The sequence below is a fragment of the Leptinotarsa decemlineata genome, unplaced genomic scaffold (genome assembly GCF_025532065.1).
Source record: "Leptinotarsa decemlineata unplaced genomic scaffold, Ldec_3_MD MMD2_tig00003335_RagTag_RagTag, whole genome shotgun sequence".
NCBI lineage: Eukaryota > Metazoa > Arthropoda > Insecta > Coleoptera > Chrysomelidae > Leptinotarsa > Leptinotarsa decemlineata.
In genome coordinates this window covers 1,895,494-1,921,709 of record NW_027412587.1, presented here as the reverse complement: position 1 = coordinate 1,921,709, position 26,216 = coordinate 1,895,494, and the positions used below count along the sequence as shown (strand labels likewise).

General features: G+C 34.7%; 1 protein-coding gene and 1 long non-coding RNA gene across 6 annotated transcripts in view; both read left to right on the top strand.

Moving 5' to 3' along the window:
* LOC111507432 (uncharacterized) overlaps positions 1-26,216 on the top strand; it is a 544,290-nt gene that overhangs the window by 278,339 nt on the left and 239,735 nt on the right. The window lies entirely within an intron of this gene.
* LOC141483364 (uncharacterized) lies at positions 15,145-15,946 on the top strand. Its single transcript, XR_012466040.1, has 2 exons — positions 15,145-15,375; positions 15,439-15,946. It is a non-coding gene; the product is annotated as an uncharacterized lncRNA (long non-coding RNA).

The window sequence follows — 26,216 nt, the reverse complement described above, 5'->3', positions numbered from 1 at the left end:
CATTAAATATCTGGAGAGTACATTAACATCATTTTCCTGCAATTGATATTCTACGAATGTTGGAACCCAGCTATGGGTCAATTTTTTTTTGCTAAAAAAAAATGTGATTTTTCAAATCTGGCTGAATCCTTCAGGTAGAGATCTGTAGTGTGGAGGCTACCTAAATAGTTTATCTTGCAGAATATAGTATCATACTCTCATAGTAGGTGTGGTTCAATTTTGACAGTATAATCTTAATGTAGTTTTAATTTTTTCAATATAGATCAATCATAAACATTCGGGTGAAATAGAACAAAACTGTAAACAAATTATTAAAATATCTGCAAAGAAAATGGGCAGTTGAAGTTGCGCTTACAAGAATAATTCCATCCGGCGTGTAACGTCATCAGATCCAGACAACGATGTTCATATTTTCTTACTTGTTTTTGTATCTACTTGAAGTTTTGCAGTTACGTGCTTGATATAAACAACAAAAATTGAGGCTGGTATACCATAGCTTACTCAGGAACAGACATTAACAACCGCAAAAGATCTTGCAGTTGTATGGGGCAGATAACGAATGACTCTCATTTTTAAACCTCAAAATTATTTATGGGTCGTATTGGAGAAAAAATGTTTATCGTCGGTTTGAAGGAAACCGAGATAAAACAAGTCCTGTGGCTGGGTCGACATCTTACAATGAAAGTCATATTGCGCTAGAGATAGATGTTGCGAAAATGGATCCAAAAAGAACAAAAATGCAGTTGAGGAAAGTGGTCTCATCCGACAAAGCAACGTTGGTGGTGAACGTCAATGAGCTCTTAGGAACCATTTCCAAATTGAGCGATTCGCATTGAAAACAGGATTTTTCAGGAACTATACCTTCCTCCCCATTTGGTGAAAATGGAGCGGAATGGGGGACCGAAGTGAAAGGAACGACATAGATTCGAGAATAGGCGGCACACTTCAGACGCTCGAAAAAAAGACAGATCGCCTGAGTGTCTCTGACACCAGAGATAAGGAATGGATAACTGAACCCATAAAAAAGAGAAAGTCAGTAAACATTCTGAAATTGATGATGTTATAGTGGATTTCGCAACCTCTCAAAAATTTATCTTGAAGGAATACGTTCAGAAGTACCAAATCATTGACTTTGGGATAGAAAAGAATGAACCAAAAGATGTATCGAGAGTGAGAGACAGGAATTTCGAAGATGATAATCCGAAGCTGACAGTGGAATTCTCTATTTATGTAAATCAACTTCAAAGCTCTAAACTGAAAGTTTTTCTCAGGGTGAGGCAATGATTTAAGACTGACAACTAAACGCTATGTATCAGGTCGACTATTTTGGTAGTGTTCCTGATTTCCAAAAACTCAATTCGTTTATATATGTAGTTACGTTCATTATTGTATTTTATTATTATTCATGTATATATTGCTTTTCACCATTCAATTTCAACTGTCAATTATTTTCATTGATTCAGTGTTGATCATTATTATCATTTGTTATGTAATATACAAAATATTTCAAGAAATCATGAGGTTGGATTCAAAAGCAACTTCAACGCTGAATTCCACCTTTTCATATGCCACTCACCAAATCTTTATTGTATCTCCTCGATTGTGATTAGTTAAGACATTATTATTAGTTTTCAACCTGAGGTTGTGCTGGTAAGGCCCTATCCCCGGAAGCCCCGATACATTCAGAAGGGCGCGCCAGCATTGTCAACCAACGAACTATCCCCACACCGTGGGGTAAGTGATCATTGTATCCGAAAATCATGTGCCTTGAGCAAGCGCAGTGAGCCAAGAATGACAGCATTCTCCATTTGTCCATCTAAGATTTCTGTCTTAGTGCGGCAAACCGGCATGATCTTGTGATTCGAGAGTAGAGAGGGCATCATTCCACCAAGTTTATATTTATTTATCCGCATCTTGTGTCAGGAACCTCCATACCCATCACGCGACTGCGATAGACTAAGGTGTTGAAGGCACCGTTCTGGCAGGCCTTGATAAACTCCTCAGTTTCTGACTTCAGCCCACTCGACCTCAGAAAAGCGAAGGTCTGCAGCTTTGATGAGCCGAAGTCTTCAATGTTGGCCTATCAAAAGGATAATTCATACACGAATGTTTTAGTGGAAATAATAATATACAACGCGTTCTCTTATTGTGGTGGTGTTACACTTTTTTAAAAAATGCATTTTTTAAATCAATATCGTAATTATCTCCCATCCGATTCTGAAGAAATTTGAAAATTTTATTTTCAGTGATAAAAGTTTCAGTCAAATGCAAATGAGTGAGTCCAGTGGCGGCCCAGGAAACAATTTTTATTGCCAAAAATGCAAAATTCAATTTTTTGTTGGGGTAAAACATTTAAGAATGAAACTTCTTCATCTTCGGAAGTGTTTTCCTAGTTTATTTGTGTTTTAGGAAAAAAAAAACAATTTATTGCATATCCCTCGATCACACGTGAATTAATTTTGTAATTGCTATGTGAGTGAAATTTGAAGTGAACAATTTCAAAACTGAGTGTATCTAATTAATAAATCTCCAATAATTTAAAACCAAATATTTATGGAAAATTGATAATGACAGCTTGACTAAATTATAGCATGGGAATTTTTGTCACATCATGAGAGATTTTTATGAAAATTCATTATGGCCTTGCACGAGAAAGTGACTTGCACGTTTGCACCAAATTCCGGTTCAATAGAAAATCTCGTGGCAACAGTGCTTATAAAAGTGAGGAATTACATTGTTATTCTTTTTAAGTGACCCAAACTAGCTCATGACTGAAGTGGAGATTTGTGACAATTGTCCTGGTACAGTACCAGTTTCTGGATGTTACTCTATTTTATGAAGTGCAGCTTTCGCTAATGTAAACTTCCTAGTTGTAGGTTTTTCAGCAGCATGAACGTATCTATCACATCTTCGAAAAAGTTTCTGTCTTTGGCACTAGACGATTAGATGTGTTTTTGTGAATACAATGAGTTCCAGAAGCATTACTTTCGGTCAACTCATATGCAAGATTCATGTCAGTCATTTCATGATCAGTGTAATTGTGTGTCAATTAACAACAATAAATGTCACGTGATAAAATATTTCCATCCGCTTTTCGTTAACATTTTATTTTTTGCTGGAAAACAAGAAATTAAAAAAAATAACACAAAATTAAAAGTTACGACAGACGTCAGTGGCCTTCAATTTTGGTCAGTGGTCACTGGGATTATGGTCACTGGATTCAATAATTTTCACTTATTTGAAGTTGAATGAACCTCTTTTCACCGAAAACAACATTGTCAAATTTCACCAAAACTGAATAAGGGACATTCACAATATTATTACAGAAACGGATTTTTTAGGAAAATCCTGCACCCTAATTTGTAGACCTACTTTTATATAAACTTTTTTAAAAAATTATCTAGTAAAAATGCCCTTTTCTTAACGTTTTCAGAAATATTTTGAACTGACATTTCAAACCATCAAGTAGGTAGGTACTCGGCAGGGACTGAAGCAACTCGTTAAAGAACCCCCAGTCGAAAACTAAAAAAACAATATTAAAATACATAACTACTACAGTGCCTTGTCAAGTAAGTGATATTTCTATAGTTGCATATACTATTTAAAGTTTTTCAATTATTCGATCGGATGCAAACAATGATAAAAATCCTAATAAAATTCTCCGTTTTTGATCCCATGTTCGGTGACATGTCAGAGCATTTCTCGACAGTATACCTCGTTTCATTTGGAATGCTTCTCGTGTAGTGCATCAGTCATTGAAGTGTTCTGTTTTCCGGTTCCTGTCTTCCATTAGCATTGTTGACATTTCAGACGGATGAATTTGTATGAATAGCGAGCAGATTTCTGTACTCCGGCGACGGGGAAATCGTTGTGACGACGGTGCTTACTCGAACTGCATGTTTATTTTGAGGAGTTAGTCCATGGTTCAATTGTCAATTGTGATTTGTCTCAAGGCTTCGGGAAACAGTTTTGATGAACATGACAGAAATAAGATTATTTTCTTACCAATGTTTCATATTATATTGGTTTCATCTTCAAGTTATGTGACTGTAGTAAAAGTATGTGTCTGGCTCTATTCAAGATGTTTTTCAATGTCATATCATTATTCAAAAGGGTTATACTATAGATGATCCTGAGAAAAAATTGTTATAATTCTATAATATAAAAGTTTTAGTTTATAATATATAACTTTTGATAATTTCATTATTTTTTTCAAATGAAAGGGGTACATTTTTAGGAGAGGTTAATTTTTGTGAAAGAAATGTTTTGGCTTGCTACTTCTCCATCTCGATACAAAAAATGTGGGAATCTTCCAAAGAAGGGAAGAAAGAAATCAATTTCAAAAAAGTAACTAACGTTATATAAAGATTTGTAGATAATGCAAAAAAGTAACTTACAGACACAAACTGGAAGAAAAATCCCTCCTGAAACAGCTACTTGCATATAAACATTGAATCATACGAATGAGCCGGATTAATTCATTTGAAGATTGATTTTTCAGCTCTGTTGGCAAGAATGATATTCTGAAAAACGCTGAATAACTGCTTGCGACAAAGATGATGTGCTACTAATGCCTGAATTTTTTTCGTGAAGAATAAATAATTCATTCGAAGGTCGACTGCTCATTTTCCTCAGTTAATTGAGGACCTGATCTACAGTCAGTCTGTGGCTACCTCTGTCAGGAAAGTGAGCAACGCAATTGTGTAGCTTGTCAAGTAAGTTCAGGGAGACGTTCCCCAACCTTATGGTTGCAGTGTACTTTCCGCACCTTCCAACCAAAATACGCTATTATGATCCTCTAAATTAACCTGTAGCCATCTGGGCCGTAGCCATGTAACCTGTAGCGGTACTTGTAGTCATCTCGAATCCTACCTTTTGTCCATCTTCTGGAGTATCCCCTGCGACAGCCATAATGGCATAATGAACAAATTCGAGTTCATCGGTCTATATTTATTTATGTATACGGGTAATTCCCAAAAGGAAAAAGTGATAATACAAATATAGTATTTCCTTTAAACTAACTCAACCTGAATGTATGTATGAATGTAAACATATATCAATGTACTTGTGATGGACTGTTTCGAACCTTTGGTGTAGTAATGAATATTACTGAAGTTTTATCCCAACACCAAACTGTTATTTTAACACTTCTACACGTGTTTCGATCACCAAGTGATCATCTTCAAGAGGAAGATCAAACGGTGTAATCTTCCCTTTGAAGATGATCACTTGGTGATAGAAACACGTGTCGAGGTGTTGAAATAAAGGTTTGGTGTTGGGATAAAACTCCAGTAATATTCTTTATATCGATGTAAATATATAAATCGACTATATAAATATCGAGGATGTTCAATCTTTAAGTAAGGTATAACTACATCATTTCAAGCCATGCAGGACTTTTTTGAATCTGGTTTGGATATGTCAACGTTTGAGTGAAAGCGTTTGCAGAACCTGTACAAGGAAAGATTGTGTCCTCTCCTGTTGCAGATTCAAATTCTGCTGCTCAAAAGTTTAATGCAAGCCAAATTCATGAAATCATCAGCTTTCGAACTGCTTACTGGCTGCACCACATAACATATCAGATATATCAACAGGATCAGGAGTTGGAAACTGAGGAGCCCTTATTCTTGATTCAATGTTACAGAGAGAACAGGGTCGTTCAGTCAACATCCATCTTCTCTGGAGAGTGGATTCTTTGGTTGGTACAACGTCCCACTATACTAGCAGCACTTGAGGAAACCACCCGACACTGCCTTCGTATATGAAGAGTAGAATAGAACCAATTTTGCATCAACATACAGTGTCAATTGCTGTGGATAAATTAGGTGACGTTTACCATCCAGACATATGGACAAGGAGTACGGCAATCAGACGATTCAGCTTTAAAAAAAATTCTCAGTTCATTCAAAATGTAATACAGATTATGTTCAAAACTTTTATGATATATTCAATTTTGTGAATCGCGATAGTTCGGTGAGTGTTTGTCATATAAACATTCAATGTATATCTAACAAAATTTTGTTTGATTCTCTCTTTGATATACTATGTATTTCAGAACATTGGCAGAGTGAGCAAAATCTCAAAAGTATAAACCTTGAGGGATATTTTCTCGCATATTCCTTTTACAGAAAACTATTACATAATGGAGCATCTGCTATTTCTATTGGAAATTAAATTAAAGTGGAGCCTTCAGAATTTCAAAAATTCAATGATGAATTGAATTCTGAATTTTGTGGCATAGAATTATTAAATGAAAAATTTACTGCTATAGCTGTATACAGATCTGGAAGAGGGTAATTTTGATACGTTCTCACAAAATTTAGAGAACCTCTTGAACCATGTGGTTAATTCTAGTAGCAAAGTGGTATTTACCGGGGACTTCAACGTAGATTATTGCTTTAAACGATTCACAAGGCCTAATTTCGTCACCTGGTGTGGTTTTTATTATTCATGAACATACAAGAATCACAGCTACTTCATTTAGCTGTATAGATGATATATTTACCAATTTGAAAGAAAACAATATAAAAAGCGGAGTTTTTGAACCATGCTTGTCCGATCATCGCGCCCAGTACATTAAATTCTATCTTCCCATCTTGTAAATACATACAACTCAAACAACCAGCTATGTACTATAATGAATCCCTAAAAAGTATGAGGAAGTCTTTATCAAATTCGAAATTTGTAGCCGATATAACTGAAGAACCAATGGAATATTTAACATATAGAACTTTGAGGAAAAATTATATTGCCCAGCTGAAACATTTTACGAAATAAGCTTATGACAATGATATTCATTCGGCGGGAAATAAGGCGAAAGCATGTTGGCAAATAATAAATTTTGAGAGAAACAAAATAATAGAACTCACACTGTTATATCTCCTGAACATTTCAATGATTTTTCTGATAATATGGCTAACAGTATCATTCAATCTCTACCAACGGTATGCCAAGCAACGGATTTACTTAATTTCAGCTGCACCCTGCAGCTCTTTCTTTCTGGGCCCAGTGACTGAAGAAAACCCTCAAAGTACAAGTCATTCAAAAATTCCAAATGCCATTTCAACAATATCAATTTTCAGCAAAATAATTGAGAAGATTATTAAACAACGTCTTTACGCATATTTTGAAAAATATAAATTATTCAACGAACCTCAGTTTGGTTTTCATAAGGACTGCTCTACGGCAGAGGCAGTTCTCAATGTGGTGAGTGAAGTAGTCGACAATCTCGAGCAGGGTAACCACACAGCTATTACGCTCTGAGACCTCTCTCAGGCGTTCGACTGCGTTTCTCACGACATATTATTGGCGTCAGGAAAGTATTTCTACCTCTCATAAAATGATATTTATCGAATAGATATCAAGCAATCAGTAGCGATAATTGCATTTCAGATTTTAAACTTGTTGAACATGGTGTTCCCCAAGGACTAGTATTGGTTCCACTCACTTAATTTACGTGAATGACATCAGCAACTTCATGCATCCATATACATCTGTTTTGTTTGCTGATTACACTCTGACAAAAATGCGATTGAACTATCTAGAATATCAAATGAAGTCGATGAGAAGGCAGAAAGTTGATACGTGACGAATCGACTCAAACTGAATACAGATAGAACGCAACAGTTACAGTTTTCAGCAAGCTCTGCCGCTACGTCAAGTGAGACAGCGTTAAATTACTTGGGTTAGTTGTCGATACGACTCTCACTTAGACCTGTCATATTAATCAATTGGGCAGAAAACTATCTAGAACACTTTTTTTTTCTTGCGTCAGTTGAAGAATATAACTACATTCGATACACTGAAAATGGCATATTTCTCCCTCTTTCATTCTCACATTAGCTATGGTGTTATATTCTGGGGTAACTCAACAGGGGCTCCAAAAATTTCAAGTTGTGTACAACTTTCTCATAGAAATTTCAGCCTCCAAAACTATCTTCCCTATAATTTTAAAATTCTTAATATGTCCAAATTCAAAAATTTATTCTATTTTTTTTTGAGAAAGAAAGTTTTTGGCTTTCAACTACTCCATCTTGATACAAACAAAGGGGATGAGGTAATCTTCCAAAGAAAGGAAAGGAGTAATCAATTTGAAAATAAGTCACTCTATACATAGATGTGTAGATCATGCAAAGAAGTAACTTTCAGATACAAACTGAAAGAAAGTGCTCCTGAAACAGCTTCTTTCATATAAACATTGAATTACACGAAAAAAAATTCTTTCGAAACAAATACTTCTATATGAACACTGAATTATACAGAAGATACTTTTCTCTACTCAGTTTGTATTTCAAAAATTCGTTGTGGAATAAAAATCAGATATCATTCCCATGAGTTCTACTTTGAATGAATGTTAATAAATTGCACTTACATGGAACACTGTCACCCTCACTGGTATACACCGATGTTTCGCCTTAAGACACTTGCCCAAAGGCTCTTCAGTACCAAATCGGATAACATTATAGAAAATACACACAATTCATTCATGAATTACGATTTTTAATGTCACGGAATAAGCTTGATCTGCTTATGTCATCGATAACATCGTAATGACATTCATTCACCTATTTGATTTAATCCCAGCCAAGAGGAATCTTATTTGAATTTGAATCAAGATGGAGTAGTAGAAAACCAAAAACTTTCTTTCCCAAAAATTAATCACTCCTAAAAATATAACCCCTTCAATTCAAATATTATTCTATTTTATTCCACATCATTGGAGTGTTTTGAGAGGGATTAAAAATGTTTTTCCAAATAAAAGACAACCCATATTACTTGATGATTATATATTTTCATATTTATTTTCAAAAACGATTGAGTAGTTGAATTTATCCAACTCAATCAAACAAAAAAGAGAAAATTCTTTATATAATTATAGAATCAGAGATATGTTAGGACGCAATCATTGTAATTCAAATATTACACTTGGAAAACTATAGAAATCAGATATATACTACCTCGAAAACACGAACTACGAATAACAATTTTTCAACCGAGTTCGAGAAAAGAAGTGTTGGAAACGTCCAACCTTCAGTGATCGAGTCACCATAAATCTGCAATATCCACTCGCTAAGAGATACGGTTCTGCATACAAAGCTTTCGTATAACAGACAGGCATCTCGCTAACAAATTGGAATTGTCGGCAATGAAAACTGTAAGGAACGCATTCCTGTCTGGAAGACGAATTTTACGCTACAAATTATATTACAACATGATTTGTGTCTAGTAACTTTCCGAAGTTTAATTAAGAAAAACTAAAAGTCTCGCATACACCATGTATCCCTTACTCTGACTCGCAAATATAATTGATTAAATTTTAACTGAATTAGAGCTCAATGGACCTGAAGTAGATAATACTATTAGCGAAAATACTGCAATTGAAGCAGTTATTCAACAACACAGGTAAAACTGTTTGAGTAATTGAAATACAATCTGAAGTATATTTCACGAGCATGAGAATGTATTTCTATTTTGAAATAGCGCCAAATAGCTAGTATGATTGGTAGTATAAATTAATGTAATATGTTGATTTTTTTATATGATGGAAATTTTTAAAGTACTTGGAATTGAAAATTTGTATATTCAGATAATATCTTTGTGTTCACACTTTAACATATACAGTGCATTTCTTTAATGTACCCCTCTTTTATTTTTTGAAATTGAAATTTGGGATAATAAAATTAATGCATGAATACTTTATTTTGAAGTGAAATTGATTGATGAAACTTTCAAGATGGAGTCGCCATCTTGAAAGTTTCTGGGAAAAAATTTAAGAAAGGGGGGGGTCTTGTGACACATCAGTAGTCTTCGGTTTTATTAGTAGAAAAGTACCAAGTCAACAATCTTTAAAATGGTCAATTCTCGTCCATTGGAAGAAAAAATTGAAGCGATTTTTATTTACGGTGCGACGCGCGTAACTTTCACGAGACCGAAAGGGTTTTCAATGAACATTTTCCGAGTCGTCCTATCTGTAGAAAATATTTGAGGAAACTTGTATCCAAATTCACAACTTCCGATATTGTATATAACAAAAGGTCCCCAGGTTATCCGTCCATTCCGAAAGAACAGCGAGTGCAAATAATTGGTGAGATAGTAGTAAATCCTGAACAGTCTACTTATTTCGTCGCGAATGTTTGTGAGGTGTCCTTCTACTGTCTGGAGACTTTTGAAGAGAAATAGGTATCATCCATACAAAATTAAAATGGTACACCAATTAACTGAAGATGACCCTGATCCAAGAACAGAATTCTGCGAAATCATGACGGAAACCATTGCAAGGAATCCTACCTATCTCCACAATATTTGTTTCAGTGACGAATGTACATTTTTTCAGATGGCAATATTCACAGACAAAATTGCCGTTACTGGAGTGACACCAATCCTCACGTTTTCCGGAAAACACATACCAAATATCCAGAAAAAATTAACGTTTGGGCAGGATTATTGGGAACCCATATTGTAGGACCTCTATTTATTGATCAAAATTCAACAGGGGAATTGTATTTCAATATGCTGGAAACTACTGTTGATCCTCTCATCACTGAAATCGTCGAAACGAATTTTAATGAATTCAATATAAATATTGTATTCCAACAAGATGGAGCACCATTATATTACTCCAGACAAGTAAGAAACTATTTGGATGCTACTTTTCCCGGTCGTTGGATTGACCGTCGAGGTCCTACAGAATGGCCAGCCCACTCGCTGAATTTGATACCTTTGGACTTTTTTTTTAAGAATAATAGATATTTGTTGACATATTGACGTTACTGTGTTCAAAAATGTTCGGCGTGAAATATCGGATAGGCTTTTCATATGTCAAGAAGTTCAAGGCAACCATTTCGAGCATCTTTCGAACTGACCTCAAGTTTATTACCTTATATTATGTAGTTAAACGTCAATTGGTTTAATTTGGTTTAAACATTCCAGTACAGAAAAATTCAACCCATAGCATTGCTGGCACAATTACTAAATAAACAAATAGTATATTGTGTAACAAGTGCGTGAAATCGACTTTTTTACACAAGCGTGGAATTTGCGACACGAGCCCTCAGGCATCATTAGTTTAAAGAGCTTTATTGAATTTCAGAATAATTAGTAAGTACCTATATTATAAAATTAACAATTAATTCTTATACTGAGATTACTATTTTTGGTTTTCATTCTGATGTGGAATAATAATGATTATTAATAGTAGAATTGGAACCTGTGACTATTCCAAAACTTACACCTGCAGCATTTGATTTTTCTATTAGTGTGTTTCTTGACTTGGAAGTTGAGATGATAGAAGTAGTGGCGATAGGGGCTGAGGAAATTTGATTTTGAGGCGATAAAATTTTATTTGCCACATCAATTTTCTGAGTAATTGAGTTTTCTATATAATGCTCTGCCACTGCAGAGGATTTCCAACCTCCATGTTTTTTTAAGGTAAGCAAATCGCCTCCAGCATCTACTAATAACGTGGCGGATGACCGCCTAAAACAGTGGCCTGTATATTGTTCAGCATGAGGTAAATTTAGGTATTTTGCGTTTACCGAAGGAACTTTACCAATTTTATTTATACCAACGATCTGGCAGGTACATTTTCCACCTTGATAATTAATAAATGATTTTTTTTCTGCGTATTTTTGCGGACGGAGTGCCGTATATTTTCGGTATAATTCAAGATGTTCCGTGATGGAAAATTTTCTTGAGATTTTGGTTTTTGTATCATGGACGTTTACTATGAGTATTGTACCTAAATCTTCAATATCATCTAATTTCAGTTTATACAGTTCATCTCTTCTAAGAGCTCCAAATATTAGTATAACCTAAAAGAAAAAGAAATTACAATATAGAAACTAAAAAAAGATTATGGCTGTCAGAAATCGAACCCAGGTCCTTGGGCGCGAGAGGCCGACGCACTACCGCTGAACCATTCGTATTTACAAATATATGTATGAAAACGCGATTCTCAACGCCCAATTTAAAATAATTTAGAAGATCATAGTTAGATATCACATTAACATAGTTTTAGATAATATATCTGATTTGGCCAACTATACTTATTAGGATCTACTTAATTTATAGATATTATTTTCTATTTATTTAATACTACCGTGAGACATTAAACTTACCTTGGTCAATAAAAATTTTTCGTCAGGAGCTTCTTGTATAAACTTCAGTATTTGTTCTTTCTCCAAAACTCTGGATTTTTTTGGATTCTGGATAAGTTCAAAAAATTATAATTTTGTGTCTATTATTTTTCAAACAGTGACCATTTCAAAAATAAAAATGTTTGAAAAATATGCTTAAAATATGTTTTTTCCGTTAACCAACTATCTAAATTTTGCGAACGACAACCCTCTGAAGTCAAAACTTGTGCGAGCTAAGGACTAACGAGGTCTTACCTCTTAACGTGTGATTCCTAACACGGGTTCGACGATAGCAAATGAAAATCAAGCGTCCAGCCTGGGGCTTGAACTATCGACTCACACATCGGCCGATTGATAGTGAACGAAGCACCCAGTTTTACCGTCCGGCTACTGACCGACCAATTTGTCGATACTAATTTATTCGCAGTTAGGTTGCATTTATTTTTATAGATAGCCATGACGTTGAGTTTTCTTTGGTAATGAGGGTGGCATAAACTTAATGAACAAGTGAAATCTTAATTTTTGTTCAGTTTGATTCCAACTCAAATTGGAAAAGTGAATATGTATTTGAGAAATGGTGTAGATATTCAAAGAATGTTGATAATTTGCATACTAACAGGTATCGCTATCGATAACATCTAACCCATCATGAGAGACTTCAGTCAAGAATTGCAGATGAGTCACGAATTGGCAAGAAAATTACTGAAAATCATGGAAATCGAGCAAATAAAAAATATCAGCGATGGCCGATTCGAAATTTCATGAAATTTATTCTATTCTTCAAGAGGAAGATTAATACGACTGTTCAGAAAGCATATATCTATGATAATTTTCTCTCAACACCGATATCTGTTATATAAACTTACCTATACACTCAATTATTCGGAATCTTACCATTCTTCACGAATTAGCCTTGAAGTGTAAGCATCACATGCGCACGTTGAGTATATATGATTAAAAATATTCTGGAGAGATATGCTCAATACAGATAAAAACAATCACATTCTTGCCTGTCATGTGAACCTACGATTGTGTAGGTGCTCGTGGCAGATACCCGACGGAAAAACAACTAACGCTAGTTGCACACACACCAATTTTGGACGGCCGACTTTGTACCGGTCGTCCAAATTCCAATAGTGAACCACATGTGGTAAGGGGACTACTTCCCGGTACTGCCGGCGATACAGTGGCAGTGGACGGCTGCTCACCGGTATTTTACCGGCGACGATCACTGGTCGGCGTGTGTGCAAGGTCCCGTTCCCACATGTGGTTCACTATTGGAATTTGGACGACCGGTACAAAGTCGGCCGTCCAAAATCAGTGTGTGTGTGCAACTATCGTAATCCAGCTAATGCCGCGTAGAAAGCTGAAGTGAAACCATTAGGCATCTGTGCAATATTTTCTTTTGGAAGTTTCGTCGCAAGTAACTTCCTATATATGAAAAGCTGAATTAATTTCATTTGGTCGGGATGACCACCAATAGATCGGTTTCGGAGTACTAGCTCCTCGTCAATATCGGAGGGGTCATTTCAGAAGGAGTGAACTGCCTGAATACCCCGAACAAACAAACAATTCATAAACGGAAACTACTCCACAAATACATATGCCGTGCACGAAACGTTCAATGAAGTTTATGATTATATCGTTATAGTACATTTCGAATGAAACTTTTCCCTTTTATTTTTTATATCTTCTGAAATAACGATTATTTTCGTAAAAATCAAAAACATCATTTTTAGGTATTCCTGTATAATTCGAGAAAGGCTAAACTTTTTTTTTTTATCTTTGTACTATTTACCACGACAGTAAGCTTTGTTATAGTCATGCATTTTCCTGAATTGGGATTGTCCCGTGAATAAACGAATAAAATAAATGTTATTAACGAGGCTACAATCTTGTTATTGGCAAGTAACCCCAGTCAATTATGAGTGAAATGATATATATACCTTTCCAACAGTAATCTACCCTTTCTGTTTTATTCCGTGAAATATAGCTCTGAACTTATAACAAACAACCCCAATGCGTCTACGCATGAAGTCATCAGCAGAAATAGACGCACAAGTAGCTAACTTTCAACTTGTGAGTGGTTGTTGATTAGTACTTCATTTTCCCCTTTTCCGTCACAACCCTCCATTAAACAACAACCCCTTTCATCGGATTCTTATTATTCTCGGTGCATTGTTCCGTGGAAATTTCACCGCTTTTCAGCTGACCGAATGACCGCGTTTCATCTTGATTTTCTAGAGGTTAACCGGCGAAAGAGAACCGGCAATTTCATTTCTCTTTGATGGAATTAAACAGGTATTAATCGGATGGTTGGACATACAGTGCATTTCTGCCACGTAGAAGGTGGATGATGAAGAGAAAATAGAATAATAATAATATAGAATTTGTTATCAAAACGGTAGCCAATTAACTAAAAATATAGAACTAAAACTGAAACTAAAACTCTTCCAAAAAGTCAAATCCACCTTTTAATAGGTACTTCCTCAGACATTGTTTGAATGCTTTCAATGTTACACATGCTTTAATTCAGGCCGGAAGGTTATTGAACAATCTTTGCCGGATCACAGCAGGTGACCTATATAAAATATTATTTTTTGGGAAAGAAAGTTTTTGGCTTTCTACTACTCCATCTGATACAAAAGTAGTAGAAAGCCAAAAACTTTCTTTCCCAAAAAATTAATCACTCCTAAAAATATAACGCTTTCAAATCAAATAAAATATTAGTCTTTGAAAATGGCACATATAAGTCATTTTGTAACGGTTCAAAATACATTTAATTATTTTTTTTATTCGGTTTCAGTTTTACTTTATTTTAGGTATTCATTGGAATCGTAGCCACAGTTCATTTAGCTCGGATGTTAAATGGGTTGCATATTCTTGGTGGACAGATCCATATTCATAAAGAATCACGGGTTGCCGCAGTACAATTTATTTATCAGTTCTCGGTATGGAGAAGAAAAAAAAAAGCTTTCTTTTTTCTACAAGAGATGAAATTACAAACAGGTCGGATTTTGCGAAGTAGCAGTGCTGATGTGTAGGAATTTTTCTGTCGTGTTTCAAATTGAAAATTCTCACAAAATTGTGGATTACTGCACTTCTGCTTTCAAGCAACTAATTGCCTATCGTTTCGTCACTTTATTGTGACCTCAGCGAATAGTTTGCTCTTCGTTACGAAGGATTTACGTAAGCCGATAACAACGTCATCAATCGATACTACCCTCAACCAACCAAAGAGGTAAGGGAAAATTAGAAAGCCGGTAAGGCTAAAGATAATTATAACGGGGAATATTTTTTTTAGGGTTTTAGTTCTATTCTTAGTCTTAGTCTTCGTCCTGGTCCTGGTATCCATGACCCTAGGTTTTACCGTGACCATTCCGTGACCATCCGATTATTGGGTTTCAATTGGGCTCCCAAACGATTATTTCTTCAATATTCCATAACCGGCCGTTCCATATCTGAGACCGCCTGGAGAAATTGCAACCCACGTGCGAATTATTTGAACGTTCGAGTTCCGTAACGACGATTTCGAGTTGGAGGGCTGTGCCTGCTATTCCGTGTGCCGTTGGACAGTGGAACCATCCTCGACATCAAATTATTCAGATAAGCTGCATGATTTTATTAGATTTCTCTTTCCGTTGGAAAGCAAATATTTAATATATATTCAAAATATCAAAAGTGTACACTCAACGTGATCACGTAGAGGTAACAACAGTTGGTAAAATTTGAGTTATTTCTGTCTAAACAAGATTCTGAAGAAAAGTGTTTGGGGACCAGTAATATAATCTTGTTCAGTTTGTTCCACGAAATTGGTCTATATTCATTTCGTAAAATTTAGAGATACAAATAATAAGAAGAGATCTTTGCAGTTATTTAACTTATGTTGGCTCTGGGAAACAGAACCATAACTAGCTAGTGGAAGTCTCCCAACTTAGACTCGCTCATTTTCTTTTGAAGTTGGTGGCGCCCTATATATATATTTAATTTTTTTTCTCTATCCGGTATAGAGAGTGTTTGAGTTCAACCCACCCTATACCCGACTGAGCTGCCGTGCAATCTTTTGCGCGTGCCTCTTGAGCGTCTGTTACCGAGCCCTTCAGAAATTAGCTAACCTGTTAAGAAATAACTAAGAACCATAAGTTCTTTTTTTTTTTTTTTGTTATTTTCGTTTTGTTTTGTTGGCACGTGGCAATTTCGCTGCCTTCTATTGATAGTGTGAATTTGGTTATTAGCTTCAGATCATAAAATACAAAAACACCTTCAAATATGTACGAACACGGCAAGTATAATATTTGATTGACAAGTTTTAAAAAGTTCCCTACAACTAGAGGTACGAGAGACACCAGCGATACAACAAAACAATTTTTTCTGCGTTAAAAACACATTATTAAAACAAGTGAATGACCCTTTCTTTATTTCATTTGCCATCAAAAATGTATAAAATAAGAATAACAATTATTCAATCTAATTCAGCAAATAGTTCGGTTTGTTGCTCATAAAAGGTATAACCTTGTGCATGAGCAAGTTAACTAATCAATCAATGAACGTTGTAAAGTTCTAGTTATAAAATGTGAAATGTTAACATCAAAATTTATAAAATTTGTAAAATGTATAAATGTAAAATAGTAATATCAAGAGACGCATAAATATAAATTTTAAAATAATAAAATTTTAAATGTTAAACTGTAAAATATGTGTGTGAAGGTAAACATGTGAAATTGAAAAAATATTAATGTGAAATTATATCTTGACCTAATAAGTACATAATATGTTTGAGAAAGAAAGTTTTTGGCTTTCTACTACTCCATCTTGATACATCTTATATTACATATTATATTACATAATATGTAATATAAAAGAATGACTAAATATCTGTAAAGTATACATTCAATATTGTTTGGACACACCTACACCTCTTTTATGACAAATTAAACGATTTTGAAAATATAATACTTTCTATAATTATGGATTTCCAGCTCTCGATACTTACTGTTCGAGGTAATTATTCAGTATATCTTTCTTTCAATAATTTGGTTCACTCTTTCTGCAGGTACTGTTTGAAGCCAAAAATACATTCCGTATCTTAAGGAGGCCCTAGACGGTCAATCATTTTGATCAAAAGCTTGAGTCAACCGATTGACTCAAGCGTGATTGACCGTGTAGGAACCTGTCTGAGGCTTGAAGAGTGGCTTGATGATGATTGATAGAAAGTTTGAATGACTCAAGCGGTTGAAGGGGATTGACCGTTTAGGACAATTTTCGTCAAGCATTGCGTCAGTCACTAGGTAGAAACCATGGCGTCTGTTATGGAAAGTGAGCTTCCCGAAAACTCTGAGCGAGAATTCAATAACCTGTTGATTGAATTATATATACAGGGTGTCCCTGGACTTCCTCTTTTCCTCTCGGTAATGTATAGATGGGGTCATAATATCACCAGTACTTCATATAACTTTTTTTCCTAAAAGTCTTCGTAACCAAGTTACGGGCCCTCGAAGTTACAAAATGAAAAATGTTTTTCTTTAATAACTTTTCGAATGAATATTCAAAATCATCCAAATTTTGGTAATTGACTAAACAAATGAATTCCGTCGATGAGCTTTCATGCAGGAGTCAGTTGTTTTGCTACAAAATCAGGAACGGACTACCCCCGATGGTCCACACCCCAAAACTTTGAAATGACAGATATTTTTCAATATTTTTCAACAAAATAAGGTTACTTGGACAATTTTATGAATAAAAGTACTCGTGTGGAAAGTCGATCGGAGCAACGAGTCTTGATAAAAATGTAGTTCTACTCGACGACATCAAACCCGCTCGTCCACAATTATTTGAAATGAATAATTATCAAAGCAGAAATAATAATGATAACGTTAATTCAACAACATTTATAACAGGAATAATACAAAGTATGCTAAAATGAAGTCGTAAACAAAAAGTACAGTACCTATATGGAAGTTTAAGTCACAATTGTGATAGCAGATATTTTTTCAAAAGAAATATCAAGTTCTGTAGATTCGTGGTGTTTTTAAACTAACAAGCTACTCTACTATGAAATATCGAATTCATTCCATATTTTGTATGTACATAATACGTGTGGAATAATCACGTTTCGTGTTGATCAGTTATCTGAATCTCATGAAACTCAACATTCGAATGTTTCTAATTCTTCTTCACAGCTAAACTGTTGAGGAGTTTCACTGATAATTATAATTTTATGGGAGAAATTCTTTAACACGAATCTAAATTTAGCTGAAAAAACGCACATCGGAAAAAATATTTACTATACTAATAAAAAGCAAACGAATGAACTACAAAAACGGCTGCACATGATCAGGTGAAAAATATCCAGGGAATAATATTTCTTTTACAGATGTTGACAAAAAAACCTTTTAGAAAGTTTTGATAAAAAATGAGAAACTGGAATGCGATTTTGTTTTGTTGAGTGGTGCGTTGTCATATGACTATCATTGTATTGTCAATATTCTATAGGATATTTTGAATTTTTTTGATATGGCCGAACAGTTTACATTCAATGAATATGCAGATATGCATGTATTTTATGGACGAGCATTTTGTAATGCTGCAGTAGCTCGTCGTCTGTATTCCGAGCATTTTCCCAATCGAACGGTACCGTCAAGAGAAACATTCGAGCGTGTCGATCGCAGCTTGAGGGAGACAGGTATGTAATAATTGATAATTAATTTGAGCACGTTGTTTTATTTCGATATTATTGTAGGTACAGTTTTGCCAAAACGAGGTGGTGAGGGCGCTCCTAGGACTGTATGTACCGTTGTATTGGAGGAAAATATTTTGGAAGCCGTCGCTGATGATCCTTCAATGAGCATCAGAAATCTATCAGAACAGTTCCATACATCCAAGTCCACTATTCATAGAATAATTAGGGGACAACTGCTCCACCCATTTCACATCCAGAAGGTACATGCCATGACACCTCAAGATTTTCCAGCACGACTGGAATATGCCAATTGATTCATGGATAGGCAAAGAGAGGATATGACTTTTATTAATCGAGTTTTATTCACTGATGAAGCAGGTTTCAGTAGAGATGGAGTTATCAACTCTCATAATCTCCATATATGGGCCGAAGAAAATCCCCATGGGATATTGTAAACCAAACACCAACGGAAATTCAACGTGAATGTTTGGGCTGGTATCATAGGAAACCATCTTATAGGACCATTCGTTCTACAGGACCGATTGAATGGAGAACGTTATTTGGAGTTCATTCAGAACGATTTGAATGGACTTTTGGAACATGTTCCATTGCAAACCCGAAGAGATATGTGGTTTATGCATGATGGCGCTCCTCCTCATTTTAGTTTGATTGTGCGTGACCATCTGAACCATATTTTCCACAATAGATGGATTGGTAGAGGTGGGCCATATTCATGGCCATCGCGGTCTCCGTTAGTTAAACGTGTTTGCATTATAAAAATTCGTTATGAACATTTTACCTATCATTTCCATTTTCCTCAAAAACTAATATTTTCGAATAATGGTAGACATCTCAGGATAAATGTTGTTGAATTAACGTTATCATTATTATTTCTGCTTTGATAATTATTCATTTCAAATAATGGTGGACGAGCGGGTTTGATGTCGTCGAGTGAAACTACATTTTTATCAAGACTCGTTGCTCCGATCGACTTTCCACACGAGTACTTTTATTCATAAAATTGTCCAAGTAACCTTAATTTGTTGAAAAATATTGAAAAATATCTGTCGTTTCAAAGTTTTGGGGTGTAGACCATCAGGGGTAGTCCGTTCCTGACTTTGTAGCAAAACAACTGACTCCTGCATGAAAGCTCATCGAAGGAATTCATTTGTTTAGTCAATTACCAAACTTTGGATGATTTTGAATATTCACTTGAAAAGTTATCAAAGAAAAACATTTTTCATTTTGTAACTTCGAGGGCCCGTTACTTGGCAACGAAGAATTTTAGGAAAAAAGTTATATGAAGTACTGGTGATATTTTGACCCCATCTATACATTCCCGAGAGAAAAAGAGGAAGTCCAGGGACACCCTGTATATTGCAACAGAAACAAGAAAACTGCATCAATACCATGTACCACTCCTTCGACCACCGTCGTTTCTTTTTCTGTTGTTTTTTCCGCTTGAGGGCAATCAATGTGAGGGAGAGTAAGGCCAAATCCGTGTTCGAAACCATTGCTCACCGAAATGAACCACCAGCAAAAGAACAACGAGTGTGCACTGGTCCCATTTCTGGTGAGAAGAAGGTTTTGATCAAAAGATTGAAGGGCTGATTACAGTTGATTGAAGCTCGCGTCAATCGATTGACTCAATCGTTTGATCAAGCAGATTGATCGTTTAGGGCCACATTTAGACGGGATTAGACCTATGTATAATATAACAGTATCAGTTGTTTCTCCCGTTAAAACTGATCTCATGTTTCTGAATAGATAATTGACAGAGTTAACTTTCTTATTAGTCAGTGGGCTATGCTTGAAGACTGACAAAAAACAAATCTAAATAAATGAACTTTAAACGTTCAAGCCAAAAGGGCAAATGCCCGTTCCAAAACTGAAGGTCGACTCTTTCAGTTGTATTGCCAATTGCATATGCAGGAAATGTTCTGTGAAGATTCTTGCACTGACGCCTGTCGAATATAATCCAACGCCCTTCGTGGTATTAGCCAGGGGAGTAGTTGAAGTGATAGGCGTCAGTCCATTCAACCTACTGTGTAGGTATATCGAGAATGGCTTGAACGTTTAAAGTTCATTTATTTAGATTTGCCAGTGTCTTTTCCAATGAAGACACTCATTAAAGTACAGGCCCAAAAACCTTACACATGATATATTTTCCAAAACTTTATTATTAATCTTCACATGAATAGTAGGCATGTATTAACTGAGTTCTTTCTGCATTCAGATGCCAAAAATTCGTATAGAACCAGTCATAGAGGTTAGAAAGAACTTCATAATCATGGACATATCGTCCGCATACAATGTGACATATGTGGATAGGTTTGCTCTGACGATGTCATTTACATATATGAAGAACAACATTGGGCCCACTACCGATTCTTGGGAAACACCTATACTGATGTCAAGGTAATCCAAACTACAGGTGGTCACTGTTTTGTCAGTTATCCATGGAAGACTAACGCACTGGCGACGTGCGTGCAGATCGGATTGTATCCATTCCAGGGCAAGTCCTTCAACACCAATTTCAATTAATTCAGTTATAAGGGTGGTGTAGTTGACGCAGTCGAAAGCCCTGCTGAGATCACAGAAGATCCCAACAGGGTGCCCGCCCGCATCAACACAGTTAGTCAGATTTTCATAGGAGTGGAGAGTTCTGCTTGTAGATTTGTTTTCTTAGAATCGATGTTGGTTGTCGATTATCAGTGATTTAGCTTCAAGTGAGAATTCAGCCTCTCTAAATAGGTATATTCAAATGTTTTCAAAAATATTGGGGAAATAATTATGGGACGATAATTACTGAGACGTTGTGGATCACCTTTTTTTTCAGAATTGGAACGACCCAGCTAGTCTTTGGGCAATCGGGAAAAGTTAGAAACAGTTTCGAAACTGGTTTTAGACTTATACCGCTTATTGATTGCATGTTTCAAATACAGTCTACTTTTGGCTTCTCCAATAACATATTTGACGTTGAAACTTTTTTCATTCAAACAATGAATTAAAATTTTTGTTACACTTTTGGAAAAAACTCAACTAAACTATTTTATAACACCACTGTAATGAAGTCAACAAAAATTATTATTAGAGAACGAAACTCCTTTTTTATTTCAGAAACTAGAAATCCGGCTTTGTCGAACAAATACGTCGTCAGTTAACGAACCCTCACTAATTAGAAAAAAAGTTTAGACCTCTTGAAACATTCAAAAAAGCACGGGATCGTGCATGTAGCCACTTGAAGACAAAGTCCCTTCGGCAAGATGTAATGACCGTCTACCACTCGAGACCAAGAACCTTTCTAGCGGGATGCTAAAATACAAAAGTAAAAATCTGAAGCGGAATATTCTTGCAACATTTCAGTAGAAAACGATAAAAAAATCCGTGCATAAAATTAGGTGGGTGCTCAAACGAACAAATCCGGGGTCATACAGTTGAGACACTCTTGAAAATCCGGGAAAAGCACTCCTTTATGTCCTTTGAATCTGCGACTGCTAACTGAGACATTTCGAATATGCCATGATTAACAATAGAAATCGATTTTGGTGGAAGCTACTCAGTGGCATTTACCGAAGTATCTCTTATCAGTGTCGTCTCGTCGTCTCATGTTATATTCTCGTGTACGGATGATAAACTGTTTTTTTTTAATTGATTTGGCCGTTACTTGATAAAGATCCACTTACGATTCGATCGATCTCCACAAACTATATTTGAAAAATATATATCAGATGTTTCGCTAACACAGTAGCTTTATCAAGTGATTGAATACTTCAATTTGCTTCTTATACTAATATTTGTATACTACAGGTAAGCATAATTGAGATTACCTTCAAAAAATTACTTAAACCTCTACCTAAGGTAACTCTTCAATTATGATTACCTGAAGCATATTACCTCACATCTACATCAATTATAATTCTTTCTTGGTTTTTGAGAAAACAAGTTTAATAATGGTTGTCTATTCAAATCCAGTTGATCATTCATTAGAAGTTTGAATTTTTTAGTTTATTAATTCCCATTGCTTCCAAATGATTCAGTTTCATACCTTTATTTTCTACGTGCAAAATTTCGAACTCGGCGTTAAAGATATGATTTTCCTCTAGAAGATGATTTGAATATGTTGAATTTGTTTTACATATTTACATAGCTCATATGATGTTCCTGGATTCTATTCCTAAATGTTCTGCCAATTTGACCACGTTTGGACACGTTCCACACTTTAATTTATGTACTCCTGATTTCTCGAATTTGGACCTAATAAATGTTTCGTCTTTCTTATTTTTAACTATTATTGATGGCCTTAATTAACGCAATATAATTGAAAACTGTGCATTTGTGCGGCTTTACCGATTTGGTTATATTTTCTATTCCTGAAGAGATTATCAATAATTTCAGATCAATGTGAAATGAGCAAAATTTAAAAAATATTTCTGGGTACAGCTATGAAATTTCATAGGTCATTTCCACCTGAATACAGATCGCCACAAATACACAATTTTTGGTTTCTGTAATACATGTAGAGAGAGCATAAGATATACAATTCTTCAATTACTAGAATGTCGATTTATAGTTCATCAGAAAAAAAATTGTTCTTATCAAATATTGGATAACAAATGAACGTGTATGAGTTATTTTGATGTGGGCCATTTGTTATTTAGCCACATGTAATCTTAATATATATCCCGCTTACGAGGCTTCCGCACCATCATTAACTGCGGATTCCGTGATCGGAGAACGAAAACAGAGTCGATTCAATCATAGCGTAAGGACCAAACTCTGAACCTCCAGGCTCTTTAACAACTCGATTGGCAGTCTTTAGCTGTCTCGGTTTTTCATCTAAAAATAAAAAGGAAATCTCGGTAGTAAATCTTTTGTTCGGAATGACTTTATCTCTGATATTTTTTCGGTGTATGGTGAGATTGAATTGTAGAATACAAAGGACATTTTTTTATCCTATTTTTTATATAGAGCTGATGTAAATTGAATTGACTTGACAGTCAAATTTTGAACAACTGTCATCATTTCATGTTTTTTCTATCTGTTTATATATATATATATATATATATATATATATATATATATATATATATATATAAAATATATATATATATATATATATATATATATATATATATAAAATATATATATATATATAAAAATATATATATATATATATATATATATATATATATATATATATATATTTTATACGGTCCGAATGCCTCAATACAGGCACTTCAGGTACTTTACGTAAACTTGCCTGTATTTGGATTACTTCAGGTACTATTCTTTATGTTGGATCTTCTCTAGGTTTATTGTTTCTAGGAGTGTGTCTTGATTTGTTCAATGTATTGAATGTTAGGTCTTGTTGTGTTTTGATTTGTACTTGTTCCTCGATAAGTGATTTATGACTGTTAAATTTAGTTATTCTCGAAACGCCGTTTTTGAGCATTTCTGAAGTTATTTGAAGACACACGTACCGTTGGAATAACATTTGACTTATTACGCCTTTGTATTGGTATAATATATGTATATATATATATATATATATATATATATATATATATATATATATATATATATATTGTCTTTTTGTAAAACTGTGTGGTGAATATATATATTAGGTCTTTTTTATATTACAGCCCTCGATAAAGCTAATAAATATTAGCGAAAGCTCGGACAGCTAAAAAATGTAATATTTTATTCTAAACAGACCGAATCTCCGAAAAACCATATATATATATATATATATATATATATATATATATATATATATATGATGAGCTGTTTTCTCGGGTTTCGCTCCGTGTTCTGTGTATTTTCTCCCCATAAGGATTATTTTCACAACGTTTCGGCAAAGTCTCATTTGCCATCTTCTGGTGATGTCTGTTTTTTTCAACTAGACAGAACCAGACATCACCAGAAGATGGCAAATGAGACTTTGCCGAAACGTTGTGAAAATAATCCTTATGGGGAGAAAATACACAGAACACGGAGCGAAACCCGAGAAAACAGCTCATCATACTTTATCCGTGAGAATCTTCGAGTTAACATATATATATATATATATATATATATATATATATATATATATATATATATATATATATATATATATATATATATATATATATATATCATATGTCATCTTCTGGTGATGTCTGGTTTTTTTCAACTAGACTGATTAATTCGAACTCTGTGTCTCAATTTATAGGGATGGATGTTTCCCTTTACCTGCGTTGCTGCCACTACGTGTGTTTGCTCGACTACCTGTTTTGGTCCTATTACCTGAGCTGCCTCTCCTGTCTCTGTTGATTACCATCAATATGGAGATCCGTTTTATCACTTCGCACAAGCAATCAGACTGCTCAACTCCAGAGGCAAAACTCGGTACATGACAATACAGGTACAATAACAGGGTATACAGGGTATTCCATATTCGATGGTCTATTAGAAGTATCTAGAGAACAAAAAAGATGAGTCTTTCAAATTTTGGTTACCGATGTAGATGGCTGTGATCTATCGTTTGAAAATATTTTCATCTCTGCATTGTTGCCACATCTACATGTAACAAACATCAACTTGGAAATTATATCCTGGAATTCGATGCAGAATTCAAAAATGATATAATATATAGGGTGTTCCATTTGAAATTTTGAATAGACCATCGGATATGGAATACCCTATATATATATATATATATATATATATATATATATATATATATATATATATCACAAAGGAAACGAGCGATAACAAGTCTTGATAATGCTATCTGAAATGACAAACCGTCGATCTTGAAGAATACACAACGAATGAATACCTTCACATATTTCACCATCCGTGAAAACCTACACTCTGGACAGTTATTGTCCAGATAGTATACTGGAATAATCTTGAAGTATTTCTAGTGTTCTGGATGTTCATATCAAATTGTTGAGTTGGTATGAAATAGTACCACTATTTTAACAATATGTTATCAAATCCATCTTCTTAGAATAATTTTTTTTTTCATTACGGTTCAAAAGATAAAAGGGGAAAACTGGCTTCCCTTATTTTCAAGAACTTTTTTCTATTTCTCAGTCAACAGTAATGCTCCTCGTACTAGAAATTGTTGAAACGAAATGTTTGTTGGAATATACTTTTTATTCTAATTCAAAATTTTTGGGAAATAATCGTTTTGATTTTCTAACTCTCCATCTGTATACAAAAAATGTGGGAAACTTCCATAGAACGGAAATGATTTGTATATCAAGCAAAGAAGTAACTCTCAGAAGGAAACTGGACGAAAGAGCCCTCTCAAACAACTACTTTCATATAAAATTCGAAATGAATGTACTAGAATAAAGTTTCTTGCTGACTATATTCCGCTTACACAGCTCTATACAATTATTTTCTTT